Below are 23,583 nucleotides of genomic sequence, written 5' to 3' on the forward strand. Positions count from 1 at the left end.
CTCTTATGCTCACATGCATCAAACTGAATTGTAATTGTAATTATAATTGTAATTTATATAGCACATTATCACCAATGGTCTCTAAGCGCTTGCTTTGGGAACCCGTCCTGGTTTTTCCCATTGAGATAACCCGTACTGGGCACCCCCAAGGTGAAAGCCAGGCATCCCGCCGCGGGGGGCCATAGTGGAGATTAAGCAAGCTATTGCCCAGAGTTGCAGAGTGTGAACCCATGATTCGAGCAGGCACCGAAGTGAGAATTATCGATTCGTGGACATTTTGGGCTAAAGACCCTGCCGCGTCGGGAATTGAACCCTGGTCCCGGGTCTGACCTCTGCTTCATGGTCTGCCTCTTCTAACCATTGAGCCACACTTCTCCACATGAATCGCAAAATTCGGCATTGGGGCATGTGTGTGTGTAAAAAGTACTTAAAGGTATGATGATGATGATGATAACACAAAGTTTATTTAGACCATAGTCTATAAACCAAACATAGAACAATGGATCGCATATCGTGATAAGACATTTAAAACCACAATTCATTTTACACATTTACAACACTTGTAAAATCATAAGCATAAAATATTTAAAACCACAATTCATTTTATACATTTACAACACTTATGAGAACCATACACATAAAATTGGGATACTCTATAATTTTTAAACTCTCCCATTCTCCTTTGTTGCCTCCGTTACATATTCTCTTGTTGCTTTCAGAAATTTCCCCAACGCAATTGTAGTATCCAAAGATGACATTTCTGTGAGGAGGTCAATAGCATCAGCCCATGAGGACACCTCATATTTTAAAAAAATAGGACGTAAATTTTTTTTTCGAATTGCTAAAATACAAGTACAATCAAACAATATATGTAAAATATCATTTCTTACTACTAGACCACATTTACAAGTTCCATTCGGATGGGTCAGGGCCACTCTTATTTTTCTTTCAATCTTCCATGGATTTAGCCCCACCCGAACCTTCAAAATTTCATGTCTTAGCCATCTACTAGGCAGTAAATCCAGGTATGGGAACCGGACCTCCTTTTCCCATTAATTTTTTACCCAATTCACTGATTTTTTTAGCCTCAGATAGTCCATATCTTTTGATCTAGAGTATTCAAGCCCTTGGTCTCTAAGCATCTTTTTAGTACACACTATATTCAGCAGTGGTGAGGAAAGGCTCAATTTCAAGTGTGCAGCTACCGTCTGGAGGGTTTTCTTCACATCCGCGCCCAGCGTAAGCTGCTTACTCGAATTTCCTCTCTACACCAAATTTAAACCTTCTCGTCACCACCAGGCTCCAGTCGGTTCCAAAATCTTATTAGAGACAATTGGGACTTTACGTCCCATGATGTTAAACCCACCTCCATTCTAATTGCTTGTAACATGGAGCTATTTGGTAAGGACAACAACATTTTCACAATTTTTCCTTCTTCCCGGTCCCACCCTCTTTTACCACTCAGGAAAAGCACCTCTGCTCCATAAAGCACTTGTGGGGGATCATAGCTTCAAAAGCCTTCAAAAGCGGTCTGTGTGACATATCGCCATAGTCGTTGTTAAAGTTTTTCAGCCCACAGACCGACGAGTAGGCCTTTGCCGTCTGTGCCTCCAAGTGGGTATTCCACTTCAATGCGCTATTAAACCAGAGGCCTAAATATTTATATTCACATACTATGTCTAATTTATCCTGTCCTAAAAACTAATTAAAATTGTTTACCCTCTTTCCAAAACATAGGATCTTTGTTTTTTCCATATTCACTGTTAAGAGCTTTTTATCACAGTACTTATTGAACACATTTAGTTTCCTTTGTAGGCCCATTTCTGTTTGATCCAAGATCACAAGGTCATCGGCGTATAAGAGACATGACACTTTATTATTATTCATATGCAGGCTCGCACTTTTTTCAACTTCCAGAGTCGCTGGGAGGTCTGCCAAGAAGATTGAGAAAAGCAATGGTGCCAAAACGCACCCTTTTCTCAAACCATTCTTCACTGGAATTTTTTGGGTTAGGGAGCCCTTTATATCTCTAATAACCTGAGCCCAATTACCACTATGTAATTCTTTCAAGATGTTCAATATACCCTGTGGCATTCCATAGTTTTCCAGTACCTCCCAAAGGCTATTTCGGTCTACTGTGTCAAACGCCGCTCGGAAATCGACGAAACAGCAAAATAATTTGCCATTTTGTTCCATCGATTTCCTGGCCAGGGCCCACAATGCAAAACAATGATCTATCGTAGAGTGGCCTTTTTTGAAGCCCCCTTGTTCAGCCGGAATGATAGATCTATGTTCTGCCCAAACTTTTAGCTTACTAAGGATTATTTTAGAGAACATTTTTTCTCCTATATCCAATAGGTTGATTAGCCTATAATTCTTTGGGGCATATACATCCCCTTTCTTGTGTAGCGGTCTTATTATGGCTCCCTTCCAGTTTGGGGGCATAATCCCTTGGTCTAAAATTAAGGTAAACATTTTAAGGTAGAATTCCGCCCACCAAGTCTGACTTGAATTTAATATCAGGGCTGGTAGATTATCTGTGCCTGCTGCCCTAGTTAGGTTCAGTGTCTTTATTCTTCTAAGAACATTTGTTGTTAAACATTCTTGTTTTAGATCCTCTACTTGGCCATTCCAGTCCCCAGCTGCCTCACTTCCAGTCCCTCTCCTCGGGGCATATAATTGCTGTATATACTGTGTCCACGCCCCCTCTTCCACTACGCAAATCATCGGGGCAACCGAAGATCCCGTTGCTGAGTGGATTAGCTTCCAGAACTGCTGTATATTTTTGGCTTCGATTGCTTCCAATAATTTGCCCCAACACATTTCTTTATAGGTCCTTTTAGCATTACGGATTAGGGTGATATATTCCTTCTTTATTTTTATTAGATTTTCTGCCCTGGTTTGCACGAATTTTTTCCGTAGGCTACGTTCTTCTCACCTAACTTCTCTTTTCTTTAGTAAACATTCCTGATTAAACCAAGTTTCTCGCTTTGCTTGTGACCTTCCGTTGTTCTTATTGGCGCTTACATCATACCTTAATTCCACGCTTATGCTTTCCACTACTTGAGTTATTTTCTCAACATACCAAGTTACATTTTGGCCGCACAAGTGACCTAATTGCACCTTTTGTTGCAGCTTAGTCAACCTCTCGATATATTTTTCAGTTAACCGAGTGGTTATCCGCTTTGGATAATCCATCTCTTGGGGGATAACTATATCACATGCTAAATGTTGGGCGATTACAAGCTCTAGTTTTAACATTTTATGATCACTACATTCCGCAGGGACAATCCTAAAATCTTTTATCAACTCAAAATTCCAAGCCAACATGAAATATAATCTATCGGGCAAATTTGCGCCCCATAGTTAAAAGTTTTCTTTGCGGGACAATCCTGCGTTATCCTCCCATTTAGACAAAATAAACTTTTTGTCGCCAAGAAGTTGCCCAAGTTGGCCGCATCAGTTGTTATTTTAGTTTCTAGGAATTCTGCTTTTTTCACTTCACAAGCTTCTAGAATTTCAATATCCAACTGATCAGTCAGTTTTGGGTTTAATTTGTGATTAAAATCTCCCAGTAACAACATTAAATCATTTCCATACTTATCACACAGCATATCCATATCGTTCTAAAAATATAACAGTTCATCACCATATTCCTTCCTTGAGCTCCACTGCATATACACATTTAGGATCAACATGCGTTCATATTTTTTATCAGCAAATGTTGTTTGTATTCTGCAAGCCAAAAGCCACTTAGATGTCACAGGTATCTGAAAAGCCGTTGTTAATAAGCATGTTGAAATCAAGGTCAGCAAGCCCCCGGCAGGGCGACCAAAGGTAGTTTTTTCTGCTGGGCGGTAAATTTGTTTAAACCCTTCCACTACTGGGGGTTCCCCACAGAGCCAGGTCTCTTGAATACAAATCAATTCACACTTTTTTGCGAGTTCCTTCAAAGTTTCCTGTTTTACTTGGGTACCCATCCCATTTATATTCCAAGAGACCATATTTGTGCTCCGTGGTTGCCCCCTTACCTATTCTACATCGCTTAGGGGATCATTTATTTATGATTCTTCCCTATAGCTTTCTGAGGGGCCTGCCGGGCTTTCAATATTGCTCCAATTTTTCCAGGACTCTACTAGGTCCGAATTATTTATCACTATATTGATATTTTCCCTCCCTTGTTCCATTTCTCTTCCTGGTAATTTCACTTGTCTCTTACCTAGCCCTGCGTGGTACTTTAAAAAGGTTCTCTGTTGGGGCACCATCAGGCCTTGTCCTAGCTCTTCTTTAGGCACTAGTCTAATCCCCTCTTTTTGGATCTCCTGTTCTGCATTTATAATTGCCGTTACGGCCAGTGTGGAATAGAACTGTACCTTAGTAACCTCCTTGCCAACGCCATTTGCCTGGAAACCCACCTGTTTTAAGTCTTCTGTGCCTATACTTTTTAGGTTTGGGCAAAGTGCGAAAATGTTAAGAAGATGCGACCTATTTAAATAAGCGCACTTTTTTGCTTCCCCCCCCCCCTTCCTAGTTTTACTCGTTCGAAATAGAGTGACTTATTCCCTTTATCCATCTCCTCTCCAGATTTACCCTCACCCTGGTGTAGTTCTGTATTAATTCTACAACCTTCCTCTAGGCTAGTTTCCCAGTATATCTTCTTTTTAGCTGTGGCCTTCCGGGCAGGTGCAATCACCTGCTCTAAGGCCACCTGTCTCTCAGTTTTTGTCACCTTTTCCTGGAGGGTTTGCTTTCTGCAACTGCTTTACTCTTTTGCTAAGCTCCTGCCCAAATTCTCTGATCTTATTCTCATTGAACTAGATTCACTCGCCATTTTATGCGGCAGGGGCTTGGGATCATGCACTACTGCTTCTATTAACTCATGCCTTTCTTCATAGTTTTTTGTCACTCTTTTAGTTAGCTAAGCTTTCACCCCCCTTCTTGCCACTCTTACTCTTTTTGGAACACCATGATTCATAAATACTTAAAGGTACATTTCAGGGGTGCAGGGGGGTCCTTTGGACACCCCTGCACCCTTGAAATTGCATTCTCATTTTGCGATTCCTTAATTGCGAATCGCAAAATGAGAATGCCTTCACATTCATTCCTATGGGCCTATAGGCCCATAGGAATCAATGAAAAGGGATTCCTTAATTGCGATTCGCAAATTGTGAATCGCAATTAAGGAAAATTAAGAAATCTCAAAAAAAATTGCGATTTCTTAATGCATAGCCGTTTGCGAATTCTTAATTGCAATTCCTTAATTTTCGCAATTAAGAATTCACAAACGGGAACATTGATGCATGTGGCCGACTGTGTGCCTTTTAGTTGGACTTCGTCCTACACTGGAGGCTGGGAGAGAACATCTGAGCATTCCCTAGCGACAGATTTAAATGTTGGGCATGCAATTGGAAAGACAGAACCCTGCCATTTGAGGGCCCAGCTGGACAGACTGGAGGAAGAGGTTTCGACACTTGGCCTCTGGAGCCAGATCATGGCCCCACCAAAGATTAGAACCTGCAGTCCATGGCCTCATGGCAGACAGGACTAACATTTAGGGGAGACATCTGTGGTTCAAATGGAAACCCCCTGAACCACCCCGACTTTAAAGGCACACTCCAGTATATCAACTGGTGCCATACTTCAACATGGCGGAGGTACACTTGGGGGGAAGTGGGACGGAGAACCTGGAGCTATGTAGTGCACACTGCCACAGGATTCTGTTGTGCACAAGGAGGATTACTGCCATTGAAAGAGACTGTGCACCCTTTCTGAATAGTCGCTGGCCTGGGCGACTACCTGCTGCTCTGTGGCACCCTTAGGTGTGCTCTCCAAGGGCTTGTTGGCTCGCTACCATCCCCATTCATCACTTGTTCCTTTTTGGCCCCCAACGCGGCTGACCAACTGCCCTCTCCTCCCCTGGGGCACTGACGACATTGTGCTGCCAGTTACTGTATCCCAGACTGCGCCTGGGTATTGAGAGTGACTAACGGGGTCGAAGGGACGCTTCTGAGAAGGGTCAGAAGCGGGTAAAAAGGCTGCATGTCCCTTCCTCCATGCTTTGCAGAATTGGGCTTGTCCTGGAAGGACCCGAGTGGAACCCTTTTGAGGAGTGACTGACTATTGCCCTCAGTCTGCTCCTGCTCTGCATCATGTGGGAGAACTTCTTGAGTGGTGGCCAAAACCCTATTTGCCAACTGACTCCTAATTACTCCTGATACCTACCCCCACCTTCTTCCATGCGACCTGGTCCCCGAGGGGAGTACTGGTTATCTCCAATCTGTGAGTGTAGGGTAGTCAGGATAAATTGGTTGGTGGAGGGAGGCTTGGGCCACAGAGTCTCTGCAGTGTGTTATCACTTGACCAGCTAGATATTAGTCGCACTGCACTGAGGTGCTGTGTGTGTATGCTTGCAAGCCCGTTCCATAAGAACTTGCCTGATATCCGTTACACCATGTGTCGGTGCTGAGTGAGTGTGTGTATGGGAGTGACAGTCTGTGTCTAGCCTGCGATTGATGGCACTAGCAGGCGGTGCATTGTTACACGTTGATTTCTTGAACAACACTCTAATTGACATTTGTTTTACTTTACCCTTGTGGCCTTGGCCCGCGTTGCTGCTAAAATGTGTAGTATTTCCTTATGTTTACATATTTCTGATTAGATTGTGGGCTGGGGTGAACTTCATAACTGTGTGATATTGAATTATAAGAATTGGCAGTGTTGGCCTTGGTTTGACATTGAGTTTTATGGCATACGGGTGTTGTAGGGAGGGGGGAGAGTAGGATCTTTACCAAGCGTGCATACTACTGATGTCATTTCAACATGGTTGGGCCTAATACTGCTAGTAATATTTCCAGGTGTGATTTATGTGCAGAAGTACATGATGTTCATGTTGTGTTGATTATTGTGTGTGTTAAATACAAACATTATTTACATACATCACGTGGGAAGTCTCTTTTGTGATGCTCAGTATATTTATTGTGAGTGAATGCTGTTCCAATGCTTTACACATTGCCTCTGTGATAAGCCAGGGTGCTCAGTGCCAAGCTACCCCAGGGTGAGCGCAGGTTATACAGTGAGTGTAGTCACCCACCCCTGACGGGAGTGGTCGGGTCTGCTTGGCTAGTGCATCGTCTCAGCCAACTAATACATGCCAGTTCCAACACACAAAAATGCCACCAACATAATTACTGTTTATGACAAGTATTGGCGAATCCTATAGGTCTCACCTTTTTGACCTATTGGCTTTTCTAATGCTTTTTGCTGATGCTGTGCATCATTGGCAAAAAGCAAAAGGCAATATTGCCGGTGATAGGCTGCATTGGGACAAAAAGACAAAAAAGGTGTGATGATGCTGTTGCACTGGCGACTGTGTGATTCTGGTGGTGCGCATATGCATGCTTGCGTCACAACATATGCAAGTGCCGATGGAATGACTCAGGTGCCATGTCTTTTTTTTACTGATCAAAGATGGTGGATGCCACTAGGATCAGTAGATACAAAAATTACGTTTTACATATGTAGAAGCGTATTTTGCCACTTCAAGTGGCTCTGCAGCAAATGGCAACTGTCTGGTCCCCCCCCCAAAAAAAAAGATTGAAAGGACCGCGAGGGGCGACGGAACAATGGAGGAGTGGATAGGAGTTGGTGGAGGAAACAATGGGAAGTAGACAGTGGGAGGGAGCAATGAAGGAACATGAGGCTAGAGAAAAGAAGCCAGGTAGAAATGGGATAAGCAGTGTAAGCTTGGGAAAAAGAGGGAACATCATCAACCACGTGAAGGGCGTGGGTATTTGTAGGGAGAATCAGAACACGAGGAAGACTGGAAGGATACAGTTCAAATGTAAAAAAAAGTGTTATCCTGACAAGAGGGTTTAAAGCTTCAAAATAAACTATGATCTACTGCAATATGATCTACTGCAAATGTAGTTTAAATTCCCATACCAGTGAAGAAGGAATAGAAGAATCCCAACGCTATTTTAGACACACCTATATTTCAGCAATCACTTAGCCTTTGTTCCTGGTCTCATTGAAACGTTGAGAGGAATCAAACCACACCAGTTATGAAGAAAGCGGCCTTAAGATTATAGGACTATCCACATCCAGACATCTCTTCAGAAGGGCAGGCACTTGTGTAAGCAGCCAGTGCTCAGCAGCAGCCCGGCAGATGCTTTTAATCTCGATTTCAAGTGAAGAGAAAAATATGGTCACTAGAGGCAGTGGCCAGGAAAAGATTAGGTATACATGTCAACAGTTTGCTTGTTGGCAGCCTGAAGCAAGGCCTTGTGTCGAATACTGAGAGAACATTTGCTTTCACCTCAAAGAACAGCAAACCAGGAGCTGCAGAATTCAGTAAACAAACACTAATTTGCCAAATCATAAAATACTAAAGCCTCGTGCCTTCCAGAAACGCTGGAAATCAAATGGTAACGTTGGGAACTTGAAAGAGAATGCACACTTTTTTCAGGATATGGGGTTTGTTTGTGTTAGAAGGGCGCCGATGTTTGAACCCTTTGCTGTGCATGGTACATTATCTGCTGATCCCCAGAGAGCAGGCACTATGCTATCTCGCTATGCGCTCAGATAGTGCTGTTGTGTTTGGGCATGCAGCACCATGTGTAAGCGGTTTCTTGAAAGCACTTTTTTTTCAAACCGTTTGTGCACACCACCTATCTCTAGCAACAGTAGATCATGTATCTCAAGAAAAGCAAATACATCAATAACATTTAGTAGCTATTATCTTCTACATATGCAGCCACGTTGTGTAATTGTTCAGTAATCAGTGAGTTTCTATGTTAGTTTAATAAAGTCTGTTTAGTTTTATTGAATTCAGGGGATATTCCACTGGACTTTACATTCCCTTTCGAAGCCTTTTCTGGGTTTTTCCACCTTTGTTTCAGGCGAACTTGAAAGTAATTTTGCAAACATGTATCAGCTGTGTGCAGCGTGTGCTTTTTCTGGTGTTCAGCGTGTTCAGCATTGTATGTTGTGAGTTCACTACTCGCATCATAGTATCAAATATTGTACCAGAATTTCAGTGCTTCGTTTGTGCCCCTAAGGTTTGTTCAGATGCCCACGGATGGTGCTACCAATATTGGGGATGCCAAATACTACGGCAGCATAATCTTTGCTTCCACCTCATGCCTCTTTCGGCCACCCCCAGACACTCCCTGTCACTGTCACTGTCACTCTCTTGAGCATTCTTTTTCGTCTCTGTTTTCTGCTTTAGTCACTGTCTTTCTCTTCCTCCTTCTTCCCCCCTTTTGTGTTTTTCCCTCTCTCTCTTGCACTGGGTCAAATCCTGAGGAGGAAAATAAATAAAACGAGGGCCAGGGGGTGCCACCTGCAACCATTGGCTCAAACTCAGGACTTAGCCTGTACGTTCTTTGCATTGGAGGCAGGGGGAGGTGGATATAGTACCTAGCATTCCCCTATCTGAAAGAGGAATCACATTGCATCCTGCATTGTATCAACAGGCAGAATGCTGCAATGGGGCTTTTTATTTCATTGTTACTCAAAGTTAAATTTGCCTCAGCTTTGATGAATCTCAACAGCATGCAAAGTTCAAATATCTGACTGTGTAGTGGTCTTTCCGTTGCTTACAATAAGTATCCACATTACAGAGTAACAACATTGATCTCTTGGGTGCCTTGATGCCGAGTGGTTTAAGAGCTACCCACAGACTTTGGAATGAATTGGATTTCATTCTGTGGTGGATTAGCGCTAAATGACAAAGTAATTCTATTCGGTAATAGCGCTATTGCCCTTATTTTATAATTAGGTAGGCCCAAGACTGCCAGTGGTCAAGAGGTACTAAGGTATTACAGCAGGGTCAAGAAGAAGAAGTTTGCCCAGTAGTATGGGCAAGGAAACTCAGGAGTCAGGCAAGGGACAAGTAGAGCTAATATTTACCCACCAACAGGAAGATCAAGTGACTTCCTCCCAATTATCGGCACTCTTGAGGAAATCGTTGACACGATCAGGCTTGGTGGCATCTGACCGTAGTACACATTCTTTTAGTATGGGGTGGTAACCGAGGCAGGAGGTGGTGGTCTAGGAGGCAGATAATGAAGCTTGGCAGGTGGCTATGGGAATGTTACCAGAGTTATGTTAGAGCTGAGGTCGCGAATAGGCGGGGGGGGGGGGACAGCCTTGTCACTGTGATGTGTGTACACTGTTTTCTTTTGCAGGTTCGGTTCAAGACCCTCTGGCTCCCGGCTTATCAGTGTAGATTATTGGGCATTCATTCATTGAATGGGAGAACGGACGGCAGGGAGGAGTGCTTCTGATCTGATATCTTGATCATCTATCTGGAAGAGAATAACATGGCAGTGTAGAAGGACCTAGCGTTGCTACGATCTATCAAGCAGCATTTGAAAGAACTAAGAGCCCAGTGGTCAGGGTGCTTTGTTGCCTGGATGGAGTTTATTCCTAGAAGTTGTTGGAGAGGGGGGTGGGGTGGTAAAGTCATCAGCCATTGATAAAGCTAGGAGAAAAGGGAATAAGGAGATGAGAAGTTTTTGTAGGGACGCAGGTCTAGGACGGTTTCAGCATGTGGACCTTTGATATGAAGGAGTGGAAATTTTCAAGGATGATGGAGTGCATCTTTGAGAGTATGGCATAAGGTTGTAATTGTTGGAGATGATGGAGTTTTTGGTTAGGACCTTTCGGAGGCAAAAATGAATTTTTCAGTTGAAGGGGGACAGAAAATAGTCAGTGGGTGCGTTTTTCTGGTGGCAGTTGGCTCACAAGTTTGCACGCACTTACTTAAAGTTAGGTTGTTTAATATAGGATAAACAGGCAGAAAGGGAGGGTCTTAGCAAACCCAAACCGGAAGTCCTGGAGTTAAAATGTTATGTCATAGGAATATCAAGTTGAGCACTGTTTACTTACTTCACTGCCAGGCTGAAAGGGAAATTTAAATGTTGGCAATAAGAGAAGTACAATAGGTCAGCATGTCAAAGTTATAGGGTATGCATTATGGGGGTGGAGTTTTAGAGTAGGGGCGTTATGGAATGTAGGTTTATTGAATGTATAGTGAGGTTTTAGTTCTATAAGTCCTTAGGCTGAGGATGCTGCCTCCATGCTAGATGCAAATGGGTGCCATATAGCCCAAAGTTGCTTTCCTGCTTAATCATTTAATGCAGTCCACTAAAGGTATCATGCTGGGAAACCAGCACACCCAATCAACAAGGCTCAGCTCTGGATCCCAATGGCAGTCCGCTGCTTGTAGGTATTTCCAATGCAGAATAACCATGTGTTCTTCATTCAGCAGACAGGCAGGCTTGTAGGCTTTAGACAAACCCTCGGCTCACTCAGTAATAGTGCAGGCATAAGGATGATTTCCCTTGCCTCTTGAATTGGAATTGAAACACAGCTTCCAGACCGGGGATGGAGCCCATTCTCTAAGGTCTCAGAACCAGTTCAGTGTATTTTTTTTCAAATGTCAATTTCTGGCTGCTCACCAAGCACAGACTTTGTTCTAGGTGATGGTTCCCACAGGCATTAGCAATGAGGCTTACTGTAAACGGGAGTTTCCAAAACATTGACACAATGAAGTATAAACTAAAGGCTCCTCATCTGTCTTTCACTAGTCTCCTTAAACAGTAGTCAGGGACAGACAAAAGGGCAGGCCTTGCCTAGAAATGTCCTCAGCTTGAACACCAGAAACAGAAGTTCCACCCCTGATTTCTAACATCTACCAAATAGCAGTGGTCATGAAGACTTAATCAGCATCAGCTAACAAGTTCCACATTGAATTTCTAAGGGAGCCTCGCCACCTTCCTCTTTAATTTCAGTGTCAATCTCCACCCTTCAGTTTCAAGAACACAGCCAATATACTTCCACTGTCGGGGGAACCTGTGTCCAAACCTCAATCGTGTGCTATGCTTAATTAGGGACAATACAAAATGGATCCCACTTGCACCAGTACTCAGGCTGTCACCACACGTTGGGCCTGAGTCACAAAGGTAAACTTACACTTTTGTGTATGTTTATGATATTTTGCGATTCACAAAACAATTTCATGAGTAGTATAGTTAGGACTGCCTTTCTTTGGATGTGCGGAGGCTTGGCAGCCATAAAGATACAACTCAAAATTCCTTTGTGAGTCGTAAAAAATCATAAATGTATACAAAAGTGTAAGTTTACCTTTATGAATCAGGCCCACAGAGTCGAAACTACCATGCATGTGTAGCACCATGCTCACTTCACATACACACACTCTGCATGCACATGGAATATCAGCACAAGCATCTGGGGTTCACGTACCAGAATAACTTCATATGAAAGGGGCTATTAGACCACACTGTTCATGACACCGAAAACAAGTCTGATCATACTAATGATTCACAAAAACGTGGTATGCTGAGGTGACACCATTGCTGTATCGATTTACCCAAGGTATGGACAGCAGTCGTTTACCTACTATGAATCCACATTTTGAACACCAGTCCACTTAAGAGAATAGATTCTGTACCTGGCACTATCAGTGACATGCTTCAGTTAGGACCAAAGAAAAGGCCAGGATACCAATGTCACATGTAGTCAGGCATTCTGAGCAGGGGTACACACCTGTTCACAGTATTGAGAATATTCCTGTCCCAACGTTCATAATTCATCTGGTCAGCTATAAGCATTCTCCCAGTCGCTGCCATATATTCTGTGGGCAAGTGACTCATTCAAGTACCTGCTTTAGACACATCATTCAAAGACTTAATTCTACAAGCAGTCTCAAACGCACAATAACAGCTTATCCTGGCTTTCTACATACATAAACATAAACACTTTTGGTATCTTTTAAAGCACTTCTTCAGAGTAAGGCAGAGGGAAATCATCTTACTCGATTGAGTCTTCTATGCCAACATCACATGTTTCCTATCTGCTTGTTCTAGAACTTGCTTTCTTCTGTTCTCACCTTTCTATATTACTTTCCCTGCCTTTCCATTTCTCTTTCCCTCTCCTTTATCGCATGGTTTCTTCTCTCTGGGGTCCATTATACCGTTCTCTTCTATTTCTGGTAAACTAATATTAACTTCTCTCTCTCTCAAACTCTCTAGCCTTCTCCTCCTCATGCTTTGCTTTCTGTAGGTTGCATTCATTTTTCCTGAGCTTGCAGTGGTGTGCCGTCCTCTCGGAGATTTTCAGATCCTGATATAAAGTCCCAGAATAAAAGACATATTTTGGATAACTGAAGGGAAGATCTGCTGGCGACATCCACGATATATGAACAATATTTTTATATTTTTATATTTTGGAGGAAAAAAATCCTTTGCTTCGAAGATGAAATAATAAAGGGTACATGGTTGGAAATATTTTGATTGATGACTTGCTTCAAAATCGCAACACTGATTAAGGAAGGACATTTTATTAGGATTACTCAGCAAGCACGAGATACTCAATATCTGAAATGATTATCGTGCGAGGTGATCGCATCGGATTTTAAACTGTGACTTAACAGTCCATTTTGAACTAATAAGAGGAGATAGTGACTGATGTCCCTCTGTTACAATATCCACATGCTGATATTATGATGTTAGGATCCCTGGACACAATTGTATATAAAGCCTGAAGAAGGTGGTTTGGACCAGATACTACCACCGAAACGCATTGCTTTTGGTCATTTGTTTTCAAATTGTCATATTAAAAAGTCTTTTTATGATATCTTGCTAAAAAGAAATGTTTATATGCATATAATGTGCTTTTTAACTGGTAAATGAGTATTTACATTGATCATTCAATGTGTCAAACTGCGAGATATGTATATTCCTAGTGTATACAACAGAAGAATTTTCTTTGAAATATTTGAGTGTATTCTATTTCATGTTTTCACGTGATTTGTTGTCTAATGTATTTTATTGATTCATTTTTTATATATATGCGAAACATAGTTTTTAACTGTGCATTCACCTGGTAAATAAAGCATTTATATATTATTTTTTGGCAATTGCAATAGTTTATACATGAATGAGGTCTGACTGGGATTTGAGTGTTTTAGCACGCTATTGGGGAGTCCCAAAGGGAATTTTCTTTGACTTGTTGCTTTCTGTAGTGGCAATTTCAAGTTCATGATCTCAGACCGAATTAAACCACCCAAGATAATGTGTCCTGGAGTTGGTGACTAGGACACCCTTTAAATCGGAGAGGAGAATGTCTTATGCAAACCATGGAAAGCCGATTTGTGAACATGCTTGAGGAGTGTCTGTGGAAAACCTTTGCTAAGGGGCTATGAGTGCCTGACACCAAAGCACTCCGTCCTTGAGTCCTGTTATGGTGCCCTCCCCAGAGACCTTCATAGTTTCTAAACTACTGACCTCTTCATCTAATTAGTCCTTAACGGGACATACAAGGACTTGCTTATCCTTGCTCCGATGAACCCTTCAGACACTCACCAAGTACAGAACCCTTAACTGATTTCAGAACAGAGTGTCATGTCCTTCTCCCATCTTCCATGTATCACCTGATTGTAACATTTTGGTAATGGTGTCTTTCAACTGAATTTATTGTTCTTTTCAAAACTGTTGGCAATGGAACTTTCAGTCCCTACAGCCCTTGCCACCAATTGTCTGACCTCAGTCAGAGGTACACAGGAAAGAAGGCAGTTACTTGACTACAACCTTGGTGGTTTGGGTTGTTAGTAGTGGTGTTCTAGGGTCCATCCAAGTATGGTGCTACAAACTTGGTCAAGTACATACATTGGTTCCGCACTTGACTCTGAGGGAAGCAAGGGAGAGAATTCAAAGCATTTTCATGGAGGTAGTGTGGTGGCCAAGAACTCGTAACTCGATAGTCAAATAGCACCCATAACATACTGTCCAGTCAAGTGCCTTTTTCAGTAAACAAACATTCTTTAATGTCACACCAAAAGAAAATGCTACATAGCTCAATAGGCTCAGCTACATGGGTGTGATCTTATCAATTATTCCTAGTTAGGTGTTAGGTACAGATTAGGCACACATGCAGTTCACTAGCTTACACACAGGGATAGTTCAGGAATCAGTTTTATAGTTGTTGCTGAAAGAGTTCACATCAGCAATAGTGTTCTCATGTTAAATTTATCTTGCCAAAATCAGTTTAGTCTTTCAGTCTAACGAACTTCGGTCCCACTTTACCTGCTCACAGAGACCTGCCTTGTTTCCAAAACACTTTGCACCGTGCACTTCGCAGACCTGCACCATTAGCATCAGCTGCACTCACGGTGTCATGAGTGCATCGCGGCAGGCTTCCTGGGCTGCCACGCTTCTTTGAAGTATATGACTTCATGAATGGAGGAAGAGCGTGGTGTGTCTTCAGCAGCTACAGCCCCCTGGCTGAGACGAGATAGGTGCACTTCTTCAGCAGTGGCAGCCAATGGGCCAAAGCCAGACAGATGAAGCACGGCATTGCTTTTAGCGAGTTCACCAGTGATGACCTGATTATTTTATACTACAGAAAATAGTTTACCAAGAGAGAGTATCACACATCAACACCTGAAGATTAAAACAGCATCACTGGGACAGTAGTGTTGTGGCTTGCCTTTTCCTTGCAGGATCAGACCTGCATCAGACACGGCATATAGCACAGTACCATTCATCCTGAAGGCTTGAAGAATCACATGCTTAATTCAATAAGGTACCTATGTCTCCCGCTGGCTGTTTGATGGATACATGTGGCTGTTTAATGGATACATGTGGCTGTTTAATGGATACATGTGGCTGTTTAATGGATACATGGGCTTCATGTTCATTGTTAGTTGCCATTATTAGATGGCTCTACAGATGTATACAAACAATAATCAGCTTATGCTCCTACTGGATATTTGAACGGGCAAACTCATCACCATGAACAGGAATGAATGAGAGGAAGCACTCTGTCGCTCAGTGGTTCACAGATCAAAGACCAAAGTATTTAACCTTTGACAAAGTGAACCACATGAGATTTCTTTCAACTTGCCACAGTGTCCACAACCATGTTCAAAGATGTATAAATACCTTCAATGCAGCTTTCTTCCTTACACATTAAATAAAAGCACTGTCAAAAACTGCAAATAATAAGAACTTCACACACATTTTTCTCTTGGATTACAATCTTGACCAAGTCCTGGATGATGCTATCACACAAAGGAAGCAGTAGTATTTCCCATCCAATCTTGTGCCCGCTAAATAAATAAACATGATCTATAACCTCCCTTGTGTAGCTGGAGCAATGAAAAACAGATTTCAAGATCTTTAAGCAAATCACGTTTACCATATTCGGGTATCAAATAAAGTGAAATGTAATTCAAAGGATTGTAGATAATTAACCCAATATGTCATCCAACAAAATAGAAACTGTCAAATGGTTGTCAGTTGCTTGCATTGCTCTTTTTTACAACTCTGGCACATCATGCATCCCCGACATTTACATCTCCTCTCCAAGGATAGCATCATAAAAAAGGAAGTGTCAAGATACTATTGAGCCTTACAAAAGTGTCCCCGGGCAAGTTTGTCAGAGAAAGGATGAGGACACTTATCCCACCATGAATAGAAATCATCCTCCTCTCATTACACCAGTGCTTAAGCAACAGACAATTGAAAAGGCACCCTAATCATCCCAAAGCTTAGAATAACTCGTGCAGATTCTGCTGACTTAGTTAACTATTGCAGACTCTCTAACATACCTGGATACTTGGAAATAGTGCTAACCTTGCCCAGATAGTCCAAATCCAAAACTTGGGACCTATAAACGTTTTGGCCAAAAAGTGCTCTGAGAACCAAGAGGAAGAATGGGACCTACTTACTTGTCATTCTGCCCAAGATGCATCTTCAGTCAGTCTGACTTTGCAGAATTTCCAGCGTCGTTGCTCTCTGCAACATCAAATCCTGTTCAGCTGCTCCTCACAGAAGGCGTATCCGGCCTCGTGGAGCCCTCAGTGGCTACAGCTCCATGGATATTTTGTAGAAATCTTGGACCAGATGTACGAATAGCTCTTCACAAAAGTAGTGAACACAAACTGCAATCAACGTTTTTGTAACTAGTAAAGATTTTTTATGTATTAATAGATTGCTTTTTAAAATTGGGTTGAAATCTGACTTGCCTCATCTACAATAAGGTTTGTCACAAATTGTGGCTCACTACGATTGGATGCTACCACACACATGGTGGCCTACTGGGGCCAGCAGACCACCATTTCAGTGATCGCATTTCAATAAAAAAAAATGTCAGCTCATCCTCTTTTCCTTAAAGGAAACTGTGCTGCAATTAAGAAGAAAAGTTGACTTGTTTTAGTTTTTTGACTGTTTTCAGTGGTTCTGGGGACCACTGCCTACTCCCTCAAAACCTTTTTAACACTCAGAAAGGAGTGCTAAAAGTCCACCTCTGAAAATCTACCATGGCCTTATCTCACAAAAGAGGGTGACAAAGCCACAACAAGCCTACTAATTTGACAACAACATAGAACATGCCTCCTGTCCCACTGTAGGAAATTCGATTGGTAATACCTAACTAAACAAAAGACCACATAAAACTGCAAACTTAAGGGCTGATTCAGAATTTGGAGGATGGCTACAAAATAACAACGATAGATATCCTTTATGCCTTATCACGAATGCCATAGGATATCATCCATTCACTCTGGTGGACACACCATTGATTTTTGTGTTTTCTAATTGCCCTTTGACAATCAGCCCTCCTGAGCTCGTTCTTTGGTCTGATCCTTATCCGATCCCTTTCAAGTGGAAGGCTGAGGAGTTTAATCAATACGATGGTCTAGCTTTCCGGGCAACTTTTCGGGCCCAGCAGAAGGTAAAGACTGCGGAATGGTTGGAACTCTTCATTAAAATCTCCCCCTCGCTCAGTAACGATGTTTACCAGGACGTCGCAACTGTTGGCTCTTGGCTTGTGGGTTCTGGGGATCTTCAAGTAGCGAAGAAGAGGAGAGTTGGGCAATCTGCCCCATGGTTCTCTGTCTCTTTGGGTTTTCGGAAGAAAGCCTGTAAAAAGCTGGAGTGAATTTGGTAAAGGGACAGTTCTCTTGATAGTAAGTCTGTCATATAGTTACTGCTTATCTATATATTGTGTTAAGTTAGCATGAGCTTATTAAATGTTTAAACGCCATTTTTTCCTTTTGCTGCTTCTGCACACGGCATATAATTGTTGATTTAGCTTTCAACCTAGAAGAGTGTTGTGATTTACATGAGAATAATATGTTATTGCTCTGATATCAGCTTTGCTTAATAAACTATGTCTGTACAGAGAGTGCGGAAGCTTCAAGGATAACTCGAGATAGAATTGTTATGAGGTCTGATCTCCGCACCTTCATAGACATAACATAAGTGCAGTTTCTTCCAAATTCTGGCTTTAGGCGCGTTTTATTTTGCTTTGCTTAGAGCACACATACACACTTGATGCGGTTCGCATGCAGAGAGCTGGTGGAAGCTGATGTGATCTCTTCATACTAGGATCTTGAGGTATGGGCCCGCCCTACTAAAACCCAAAGAGACCTTCTTAGATATTAATATAATATGCTAGTTAGGGAGGGTGAGAATTAGGTGTTGTTAACGCTTATTCATTACAGCATATTAGCATGCTGTCCCCTTTTGCTTTCTAGGGATAGTAACTATGCTGATAACTTTGCTTCTGATAATATGTTTCCTTGTATTATCTAAGATACTGCGTTTGAGAAAACAGCATTAGTAAATAAATATTTCAAATGTGCACGTGTCCTCATTTACTCCACGTTCTGGTTTGAAATGATTGTATAACGAAAGAGTGCTCATGTGTTCCACGTGACCTGAGGTATCGCAAGTTCATGTTCTGGTTTGTCTAATCATTGGGAGTTTGTTAGGACCAATGAGACACTGTAGCTAGCCTGGTAAGGGGATTTTGGGTACTGAGGTGAGTTTTGGGCCACCCTAATTCGCCGAGGTTCCAAATCTCTATGCACAGTTCTGTGGGAGAACGGAAACCCTGCTACATGGCGCCCATACGTTGGTGGTCTTATATCACGACACTCGAGTAGTATATCATTCAAACCTTAACCCCTTCGCTGTCGTTTCCGGAAAACGGTGGTGTCGGACAAACTTACCTATTTTTGAAATAGGTCTTTTCAAGCTTGAATCTTTCTAAAACGGTTTCCTTGAATCACTACCCAGTTGTGCTACAAAGTTTACTTTGTTTTTCTAGGTTCCTGTGAAATCATGGCCCAGCCTGTGGATTTTCCGCAGCATAGTCGCATTGCGGTGCGCAATCATATGCAGACTTACCAAGTCCCTTTGGAAGGCTTGGCTGTGATTTTGGTAGTGAGTGCGGATGCAGCTTACCCTTACGAACTGTTTTATTCGTGTGTGACGTTTCCGGCAGTGGACGCTAATTCTGGTGTGTTCCACAACTACACTGCCTCTCCGGTGCCAAATGAATATACTCCGTACAGGGCACTGGAAATACCTATTGATCATTGGCAGCATCGCGTTTGGTTTGGTGGCGCCCTACCCCATTCCTTGACTGCTCCGAGGTTAGGTCCTTTGTCCATTCCAGGCGCAAATTGGCCTGTTTTGGCTGGATTTACTCCTCATCTTCAACACGGCAATTGTACCCTAGCGGAGGTTCGTAGACTACATGTAGTTTCAATTGCCGTGATTCGTGCATTAGTGCAGTACATAGGTCGTCATCTCCCGGGTGGGCCCCCGGGGGGTCCGGCTCTTCCAGCGGGACAGGGCAGTTTGAAGCTCAGTCCAGTTATGGTCAATGCTTTATTTGGTAAGCGCCCCGATGAAAAGGATGACTTTCCTTTCTGGCTTGCAGAGAAATTTGACCAACTGGAAGCAGTATTTCCTAATACAACTCCTGGTGATAAACATAGAATCTTGACGATTAGTTTGCCAAAAGATTTAGCACCTGACCTCGTTGATTGTGAGACCTGAGGCAAAACTTTTGCGGCTGTTTATGCGAGGTGTTATAGCACCCCATCTATGGCTGTACTGCCTGCGATCATTAAACGTGTTCAAGATGATCACGGACCGGAGGCCGCGGTTGAATTGGGTATGCGCCTGTGTGGCTCCTTTGAGATAGTTTGCAATCTCATACTTGCTAATGTCAAGGGGGATGCAGTGAACTTTCAGGTGGCTAATGCTTTGGCGGCTATCCCCGATGCCGATAAACCCCGTCAGTTAGCGAGGATTGTTGTGGCTGCTTATAAAACAGTGGATCGCACTAGTAAGAGTCTAAAGCCTTTTTCTGTCAAGGAGAAAAAACAACCTCAGGGGCAGTCTTCGGAGACAGAAGTTCAGCCCCAGTCCAAGAAACAAAATTGGCCTAAAAAACAGAAACAGGGTAAGCAACAACAGCAGTCTCAAGTGTCTTATCCTGCGTCTCCGATGCCGGCGCAGACAGAGCGAGTTTATGACTTGCGCGATCGCGCGACGATTAAATCACCTGATCGATTTCAGGCTTCTGATCAACGCTATTCTTGTTCCTTTCAGGACTCATCGGCCCCGAAAACCGGTGGTGGAGGAGGCGGAAGGGGTAGGGGTGGTCAACAAGGACGTGACCAGCCCCACCAAACGGACGGTGCGGGGAAGCAGGACGGCTCAACGCCAAAAAGACTTCAGTTTGCCAAAAAGAAAGTTGTGGCTTTAACAGCGCATCGATATGCCACAGATAGTGAGAACGCTACTTCGGAATCTGACGTGGGCTCTGACCTTGCTGGACAGCGCGGCGGAGATTACCATAGTGAGAGAGGCCCTGCGTCCACTACTGAAGGTGACAGCGACTGATATTTATGTTGTAATAGAAACAGCAGATACGAGAGTTGCTCCCCGATAGACTTTTTGAAATTGTCCTGTTAATCGAAGGAGACATACAACGTACTGTAAAAAGGGTATTTTGGGAAAATCTTTCGTCTACGTATGACATTTTGCTTTCGGAGGCTGACTGGCCCCCACCTTTTGTGCTCGTGGCACCGCGAGGGCAGGAGGTGATCCTCCCCAGTTTCACGAACACTGTCTCGAAAGAGCATGCGCAACATTTTGCAGAGGAGTGGGCTAAGGCTCTAGCGCCGGCTCTGTACCGCAACCAGTGTGGTTGGGATAAATTGTTCCCAAGCCACGAGATTCCTTTGCGGTCTCAGCCGCAGCCTCAACCTCAATATCCCATGCGGCGGGAAGCCAAGGCTTCCGTCGCGTCTATCCTTGAACAATTAGAATATCAGAGAGTAATTGAAACGTGCGTGTCTCCGATGAATAACCCCCTTTTCACTGTGAACAAGCCGGACGGATCATATCGTTTGGTATTGGATTACAGGCATTTAAACTCGCATTGCCGTAACTGTGCAGTACAGAATACTCACGGCTCTGCCCTAGTGGATAGTCTTGTGCCTAAGCGTTTCAAAACCACGCTTGACATTTCCAACGGTTTTTATGCCCATAAATTGGATGCGCTTAGTTCCCAATGGACCAGCTTTACTTCAGCCGGGGTCCAAAAACACTTTCGGCGTCTCCCAATGGGCTATAAGAATAGTGCTGGGGTTTTCACTGCCCGCATAGTCTCTCTCTTGGAGAGAATCGACCCGGATGCTTACTCGTATGTGGATGACATTTATCTCACAGACGACCATATTTGGGAGCATTTGTGTCGAGTCAACGGCATCATTTGTAACTTTGCAGACATGGGTTACAAATTTAACTTTGCAAAATCGCACATTGCAAAGTACACAGTGTTGTTCCTGGGCTATGAGCTCAACAATGAAGGTAGAGGTTTGGCTCCTCACTTCCTGGAGAAATGCGCACAACTGCGCGCTCCAACAACACTGAAAAAATTACAGTCTTTACTGGGTTTTTTGAATTTCGGAAGAACATACATTCCGGAATATGCCCAGCTTATCAAGCCTTTGTATGCTTTGATACAACCTACTTTTTCCAAATCTTGCTGGCTGCCTGAGCACTCAGCCATCTTGCAATCTTTGCAGGCTGATCTGCTCGCTTCTAAATTCTTACTGACTCGTGATGACCACACTAACCTGGTGATAAGAATTATTCCTGGGACAGTGGGTTTCACGTACCTGACTTTTAATGAAGGAGACACAGTACCTATTGCTTACAAGTCACACTTGTACACTTCGGCTGAAATGTGGTTTTCCACTGTGGAGAAAGTTTTAACGGCTGTGCAGATGGCGATTCTTAAGGAACGTGCTCTGTCACAGGGAAAACGCATGTTGGTAGTTACACCCTGTCCTCATTTGGAGGCAGTTACAAAGGCCAGTGTACTGGATTCTAAAGCTTTGCACCCTCGGTGGATACAATGGGCTGCTTCCTTGACGTCCACGGATGTCACGTTTATTTTTGATGCCTCATTACGATCGCAGGAGTACTTGCAGTATGAATTCGTTCATCCTGCTGTGGTAAATAAATAAATAATACCTCTATTTTTGACTAGATATACAATAACAGATAGCTCAATAAATAAGAGTCAAGATTCGAGGTAGCTGGAGTTTGCAGGTTTAATACAGCATAAAGGACAGGAACAGGACAACCTGCACGGGAATAGGATGGCAGCGCTGCACACGGGCAGGATCGGGACAACAGCTAACTTTTAATAACAATGCACAAGTATATATAGTTAAACAAAATACATGATGTTCAATACAATAGGCGTAGCAGTGGGCAGGGCCTGTAGCAGTCGCGAGAGATAAGGCAGAAAGTAGGTGTAACAGGAGGCGTGAACAGGGCGTATACATAGACATGTGATGTAAACGTAACAGAATATGTCATAAACGGGGCGGAAACATGGAGGGGGCTACCTAAAGAGCCGGGACCTCTAACCTAGTGGTGCGCGCAAGCTGGCAATGACGTGTTACTAGGGAGAAGCTGGGGGCTATGACTTCTGCGCTAGAAGGAGAGACTGAAGTCTGGAGAGTCAGAGCGACATGTACCTAAACACTATCTAGTATCTGATGTTTAGAGAACATGTTGATAGAATCCAAAAGTTATCAGAGTAAAGGCTAACAGATTCTAAGACTGGTGCATGCATTATTCTACATGTAGTGCGTGTTGAGGAATATTAAATGACCATTAATACAGTATTTCTCTTACATGGAGACGTAAAGGCTAGACCATGACGGAAACTATAGATGTGATTCAGTAACTTAGGAATGCAGGGAAGGAGGGCTGGACAGATAACTAGAATCATAACATACTCTTGGCAGACTGGCAGGCAGAGCCAGGCCGAGCCGGGCACTGTGAGGCAGGAAGTAAGTGAAGGGTCAGGGATACAGGTGGGGGCTGTATCGCTCCTCGGAGAGGGTTCAGGAGACAGGAGCTGAATCTGAGTCCGGGCCCTTTTGAGGCCTAGAAACGGGGATTTTACAATGAAATAACGTGCACACTGTGAAACGTGGCAACATAACTTTACATAGGCCTAATACTCGTAGCTTTCACGAGAACTGGAACTGGCATACTAGAGATGAACACAACTATAATTGCGTCTTTAATCAATCATGGGGAATACATATGCATATTAATCATGCACACATAACATAAGATGGGGAACACGTAGGGACACAGAACATGGCAAAATTTACTTTTCCACATTCCCTCCTTGTCACTACGTTTCCATCAGGAAACATCAATATTCATG

Source organism: Lissotriton helveticus, chromosome 2_2 (genome assembly GCF_964261635.1).
Source record: "Lissotriton helveticus chromosome 2_2, aLisHel1.1, whole genome shotgun sequence".
Classification (NCBI taxonomy): Eukaryota; Metazoa; Chordata; class Amphibia; order Caudata; family Salamandridae; genus Lissotriton; species Lissotriton helveticus.